This window comes from Tamandua tetradactyla, chromosome 17 (assembly GCF_023851605.1).
Source record: "Tamandua tetradactyla isolate mTamTet1 chromosome 17, mTamTet1.pri, whole genome shotgun sequence".
Taxonomy (NCBI): domain Eukaryota; kingdom Metazoa; phylum Chordata; class Mammalia; order Pilosa; family Myrmecophagidae; genus Tamandua; species Tamandua tetradactyla.
The window spans coordinates 19,447,770-19,455,202 of NC_135343.1; the positions used below are offsets into that span (position 1 = coordinate 19,447,770).

Genomic DNA, 7,433 nt, shown 5'->3' on the forward strand with positions numbered 1-7,433 from the left:
TTACATTAAAGAAAATACAGCATTCATTGCTGGTAGCAATGTAAAATGGTACAGCTGCTGTAGAAGATCGTTTGGAGGTTGCTCAGAAAACAAAAGTATAGAAGCATCATATGATCTGGTAATCCCTCTACTAGGTAAATACTAAAAATAATTGAAAGCAGGGACTTGATCAGATAATTTGCATGCTTATGTTCATAACGGCATTATTCATAATTGCCAAGATGGAAGTAATCCAAGTGTCCATCAACTGATGAATAGATAGACAAACTGTATATACATATTATAGAATATTCAGCCATAAAAGAAAATGAAGTCCCGATACATGCAACAACATGAATGAACATTGAAGACATCACGTTAAGTGAAATAAGCCAGTCATAAAAGGACAATATCATATAATCTTAATGATTTGAAATAATTAGAATAAGCAAAGAATAGAGTCAGAATCTGAAATACATGTTACCAGGGAGACAGGGTGAGGAAAGGGAATGGGAACTCAACGCATAGAATGCATAGGGTTCCTATTTGGAATAATGGAAATGTTGGCGATGAATGGTGGTCATGGTGGCCCAATGTTATGAATGTAATTAATAGCATTGAAATATATGAATGTGATTAAAAGGGGGAGTGTTAGATTGTATATATTTTGGTTGTGAAAGCTGTGGGAATGCAATATACCAGAAAGGGTTTGGCTTTTACAAAGGAGATTTATTAGGTTACAAGTTTACAGTTCTAAATCCATGAAAATGTCCTTAAGGCATCAAGAGGAAGATACCTTGACTCTGAAGAAAGGCGGCTGGAATCCAGATTCTTCTGTTACAGGGAAGGCACATGGCAACGTCTGCCAGTCCCTTGCTCCTGGGAGCCATTGGTCTCAGCCTCTGTTTCCAGTGACTTCCTCTCTGAGTGTCTGTGGGTTCTGGTTTTCTTCTCCAGGGACACCTCTCTGAACTCTCTGTCCTGGATGTCTCTGCTCAGTGTTGCTGGGCATCTCTCTTCCTCTGTGTCCTTCACTTGGTTTCACCTCTCTGCTCTCTGTATCAGCTTTTTTCTTTTAAGTTTTTATTTCATAATCATAAACTTAACTACCACCCAGCTAGACTTGAAAGGGGAGGATAATGTAGAACCCAAAGAACTGCAATAAGAGCACAATGATAGGATACTGAGGCAGACCAGGGGGGGTGGGACACTCTTGAGCTACAGAAGGAATGTTGTGGTGGTTAAGACAAAACATAAATTTATTAGCTATTACAGCTTTCTGGGCAGACTTGGTGACCTTGCCAGTTCCAGTGGCCTTCTTGTTCACTGTCTTGATGACACCAACAGAAACTGTCTTATATCACAAACAGCAAAATGACCTAGAGGGCTGTAGAGAAACTCTCAACACACATGGGGTTGCTAGGAATCATATCAACAATGACAGCATTACCAGATTTCAGGAATTTGGGGCCATCTTCCAGCTTCTTGGCAGAATGGCAATCAATCTTCTCCTTCAGCTCAGCAAACTTGCCAGCAAATGAGCTGTGTGACAATCCAGCACAGGTGCACAGCCAGCACTGATCTGGCCTGGATGATTCAGGATAATCACTCGAGCAGTGAAATCAGCTGCTTCCATTCGAGGGTCACTTTTGCTGTCACCAGCCACACTACCATGACGAACATCTTTTACAGATATGTTCTTGACATCAAAGCCCATGTTGTCCCCAGGAAGAGCTTCACTCAAAGCTCCATTGTGCATTTCAACAGACTTGACTTCAGTTGTCACGCTGACTGGAATAAAGATGACTACCATGCCCGGTTTGAAAACTCCACTCGGCCCACAGGCACAGTGCCATTACTACCAATTTTGTAGACATTCCTGAAGAGGCAGACGCAAGGGCTTGTCAGTTGGATGAGTAGGTGGCAGGATGCAATCCAGAGCTTCAAGCAGCATGGTTCCATTGGCATTGCCATCCTCACAAGTGACTTTCCATCCCTTGAACCAAGGCATTTTAGCACTTCAAAATGTTGTCACTATTCTAACCAGAAATTGGCACAAATGCAACTGGTGTCAGGGTTGTAGCCAATTTTCTTAATGTTAATGTGCTGACTTTCTTAACAATTTCCTCGTATCTCTTCTGATTGTAAGGTGGTTTGGTGGAATCCATTTCTTAACACCGACTATTAGTTGTTTCATACTCACTGTGTAAGCCAGAAGGGCATGCTCTCAGGTCTGCCTATTCTTGGAGATACCAGCTTCAAATTCACCTACACCAGCAGCAACAATCAGGACAGGACACATCTGCTGAGATGTGCCTGTAATCATGTTTTTAATAAAGTCTTTGTGCCCTGGGGCATCAATGATGGTCACATAATACTTGCTGACAGGGAGATACCAATGGTGATACTAAGCTCAAATTCAGCTTTTAGCTTATCCAAGGCCCAGGCATACTTGAAGGAGCCCTTTCCCATCTCAGCAGCTTTCTTCTCAAAATTTTCAATGGTTCTTTTACTGATTCCACCACATTTGTAGATCAGATGGCCAGTCGTGGTGGACTTGCCCGAGTCTATGTGTCCAATAACAAGAATGTTGGTATGAGCCTTTTCTTTTCCTATTTTGGCTTAGGAGATAATGATGGTTTTCACAACACCTGTGTTCTGGCAGCAGCCCTATTATGAAAAAAGACAGCCTTTTATTTATTGTCATTTTTTACTGATAGAAATAATGCCAACACATTATAAAACTTTGGAAAATAGAGTGGTAGCAAAATTAATGTTGGCTCTACCCTCATGAGTATATTGTCATAGAAAATTGAATTAACAATAATTTACTCTTAAGTATTTTTAAATTTACTAAACTTTTCATACATAGCTTAAAATCTTTATTACATCTTTGAAGAGCCTCTTAGGTGTATCTGCTTTTTTTTGCGCAATATTTATTCTCATTATAAAAGTAATGGTTAGGCGGGCCGCGGTGGCTCAGCGGGCAAAGTGCTTGCCTGCTATGCCGGAGGACCTCGGTTCGATTCCCGGCCCCAGCCCATGTAACAAAAACGGAGAAACAGAATACAATAAAACAAGAAAATGTTTAAAAATGTTTCCCTTTCTTCCTTCCTTCCTTCCTTCTATCCTTCCTTCCTTCTCTCTGTCTTTCCTTTAAAAAAAAAAAAAAAAAAAAAAAAAAAAAAGTAATGGTTATATGTTTACACCATACTATAGTCCATTAAGTGTGCAATAGCATTATGCCTAAAATAACAATGCACATACACTAATTTAAAAATACTTTATTGCTAAAAAAAAGCATAGTCATTATAGTGAATTTGAAAGATATGTAAGAAGAAAATGAGCAACAACTATGTTGGGGCAATGATTTTATTGTACCCTCTCTACCAATTATATCCTGTCTTCCCAGTTGTATTTTTGCAAATGTTCTGCACCAGTTATTTTTAGAAATTCCTAGTTTATTATGTGAGGCTGGAAAATATGAAATTTCTATAGAATGTGACTATTTGAGACATAACTTTAAATAGGAATTTATCACTAACAGTTAATATATGCATATAGTTTTCTTTAAGAAGACAGTTTTCAAAAACAACCTCAGAAAAATTGATTAAAATTACCTGCCAAAGTTTTATTTCAAGTTTGTCTCCAAGCAAGGTAATTTAAACGCTCTTGTCAAACATATTCTTTAAGAAAAAAGGATGTTAAGATGATTGTTAAATGTCTGCAATCATTAGCTATCTTAAAGACTGGCTAAAGATCACTAGCTTCTAGCAAGGCTGATAGTCAGCTAGATGAATTTTCTAGACTTTATGCCCATTAAAGTCCATCAGGAATGGTTATTGCCCAATGGAACAGGTAACGATATCAGGCTGCAAAGCTAAGGTTTTCTGCAGGTTTTCTTCTGGTGGTCCTAGCAGCCTTGATTGGATGTTAATACTAACCAGTTTACTGTAACAGGAACACTCTTTGGATAACCATCTTCATCAGTAGGTGTGCTATGTTCCTAAACCATACATATGTTCTGAAGAAGGGTCCAGCTCATGACCTACAGTGGGTTTTTGTCAACCTTGTTCATCCTTAAAGACCAAAGACTCAGTGCTCTCGCTGGGATTAACCGAAACCCCCCTCCTGTATACACTCCTGTACGTTCTGTTTTTCTTAACCAGGGATGCTTATGTTTGTTTTTTAATTTTTTATTAATTAAAAAAAAATTACAAGAAACAAACATTCCCAACACATACACTCAGCAATTCACAATATCATCACATAGTTGCATATTCATCGTCATGATCATTTCCCAGAACATTAGCATCAATTCAGAAAAAGAAATAAAAAGACAACAGAAAATATAACAAACAGAAAAAAAAAATTTTACAGGCCATACCCCTTACTGATCCCTTTCATTGATCACTAGCATTTCAAACTAAATCTATTTTAACATTTGTTCCCCCCTATTATTTATTTTTACTAATAAAATAAATATTTTATTATTTATAAATAAAATATTTTTTTATTAAAAAAATAAATTGTGTTCCTCTCATCTGTTGACAAGGTAGATAAAAGGAGCATCAGACACAAGGTTTTCACAATAACACATTGTGAAAGTCACATTGTGAAAGCTGTATCATTATACAATCATCATCAAGAAACGTGGCTACTGGAACACAGCTCTACATTTTCAGGTAGTTCCCTCGAGCCTCTCCATTACATCTTGGATAACAAGGTGATATCTACTTAATGCATAAGAATAACCGCCAGGATAACCTCTCGACTCTGTTTGGAATCTCTCAGCCATTGACACTTCGTCTCATTTCACTCTTCCCCCTTTTGGTCGAGAAGGTTTTCTCAATCCCTTGATGCTGGGTCTCAGCTCATTCTAGAGTTTTTCTCAATCCCTTGATGCTGAATCTCAGCTCATTCTGGGATTTCTGTCCCACGCTGCCAGGAACATCCACACCCCTGGGAGTTGTGTCCCACGTAGACAGGGGGAGGGTGGTGAGTCTGCTTGCTGTGTTGGCTAGAGAGAGAGGCCACATTTGAGCAACAAAAGAGGTTCTCTTGGGGGTGACTCTTAGGCTTAATTTTAAGTAGGCTTGACCTATCCCCTGTGGGGTTAAGTTTCATATGAACAAACCCCAAGACTGGGGGCTCAGCCTATAGCTTTGGTTGTCCACACCGCTTGTGAGAATATCAAGAATTCAACTTGGGGAAGTTGAGTTTTCCCCCGTTCTCACCATTCCCCGAAGGGGAATTTGCAAATACTTTCCCACTCACTGATAAATCACTCTGGGATTCATCAGGGCATCACCTGGACAAACCAACAAAATCTCATGTCCTATACAAAGTTCCATGTACTTATGGTGTTCAATCAACTATCTACATAAGTTATATTAGGAGATGCACTAGTCAAAGTATAGATTTGTACCAAATAAACATTTTTTGCTTCAGTCTCACACATTAGTTGAAATTTTTAAATATTAAGTACCATCTATTTTCAGCACACTGCAGTAATGACATTCTTTTGTTCTTCCTCATGCAAAAACATTTTTTAAATTTGTACATTTAGTCACTATCATTATACACTCCAGGCCTTCCTAGATTACACCATCTCAATCTTTATCATCTATCTTTCTTTGTGATTTCATTTATGCCCCAGCCCTCCTCCCTCTATCATTCTCACATGCAGCTTCATTCAGTGTTTTAACATAATCGTATTACAGTTAGGTAATATTGTGCTGTCCATTTCTGAGTTTTTATATTTAGTCCTGTTGCACAATCTGTATCCCTTCAGCTCCAATTACCCAATATCTTACCCTATTTCTATCTCCTGATGGTCTCTGTTACCAAGGAAATATTCCAAGTTTATTCACTAATGTCAGTTCATATCAGTGAGACCATACAGTATTTGTCCTTTTGTTTCTGGCTAATCGCACTCAGCATAATGTCCTTAAGGTCCATTCATGTTGTTACATACTTCATAACTTTATTCTGTCTTACAGCTGCACAATATTCCATCTTATGTAAATGTCACAGTTTGTTTAGCCAACTGTTGATGGACATTTTGGTGGATGCTTATGTTTTGATATTCCCTATAACCGCTCTCATTAGCTTGAATTGTTCTTAATTATCTGTGTCGGAAACCTGACTCTCCAGATTGTACTGAGGACTAGTTTGGACATTCTGTTTATTTTATTTTATTTTTAAATCTATACATACAGATATGAGTTACTTGAATTCTAAATATTAAATACTAAACAGTATCTTAAATACCATTTGATTAACAATCAAAACTGTGCGTTCTCAAAATATTGAGTAAAAAGTTATTACAAATATCAACTTTGCTCTAGTAGTGAGCTACGTTACTAAATATTTTCAAATTTTTTATTTCAGGAATTTATTTTATCTAATATTAATATAACTACCTATAGTTTTTTTTAAACTGTTTTTTAGATGTAAATATAACATACATATATATACACAAAGGAAAGAAAGAAAAAAAGCAATAATTTTCAAAGCACACTTCAACAAGCAGCTAGAGAACAGTTCCGAGCTTGTCATGGGCTCCCATGCCCTCAACTTAGATTTTTTCCTTCTACCTGCTCCAAAACACTGGCGGCTTTATCAGAGTCATAATGATGGAATCATAAGTACATTCTGTTTATTTTTATAATTAATACACCAGTAGCATAATTTTGTTCTCAATTGGTAAACAAATAATTAGATGAATAAGAGATAAGTTCTGGGTGGGTAAAGGTGGGTATGTGATGATAAATTAACAGTATAAAGGCCACTTTCAAAAGATTACAAAATACTGTTCATACGAAACACTCATTTGATCCTCACTACCCAGTTCAGGGAGGGATTATTTTTACCAACATATTGCTTCTCTCCGGAATTCACTGGGATGTGAAACAGGAAAGGGTGAGAGATAGGATGACACTGAAGAGCAGGTGATCATAGAGTGGTGGTCATTGTGGTAGACAGTTCATTAATGTACAAACATTTTCTGAGCACCTAATATGTGCCAGGCTCTTGGGCACACAGATGTTTAAGCACATGGAATCTAGAGCTAGAATGATCAGCTCTATCACTTACCAGGCCCATGATCTTGGACAAATGACTTATGCTCTCCAAGTTCTAGTTTCTTCATAGTAAAAAAAGAAAAATAATAGTATCTAATTCCTAGAGTTGTGAGGATTAAGACAGTGAACATACTACTCATTACTGACAATCAGTAAAAATGTTGATGAATGTCAGCCATTAATATTAACTACAAATAAATATATATATTCATCCCTTTCCTTTCTAGGTATTTAGTAAGAGACGGGCACAGAAATTTCTAAAACAATGTAACAAGTATTATAACAGAACTATGAATAAGGTGACCCTAGAAGAAGATAACTTATTATATCTGGGGAGACTGGGCAAGCTTCATTTAAGCTGGCTAGGAG

General features: G+C 37.4%; 1 pseudogene; it reads right to left on the minus strand.

Moving 5' to 3' along the window:
- Positions 1-1,096: 1,096 nt before the first annotated feature.
- On the minus strand, positions 1,097-7,132 carry LOC143661102 (elongation factor 1-alpha 1 pseudogene; annotated as a pseudogene).
- Between the last annotated feature and the right edge of the window lie 301 nt (positions 7,133-7,433).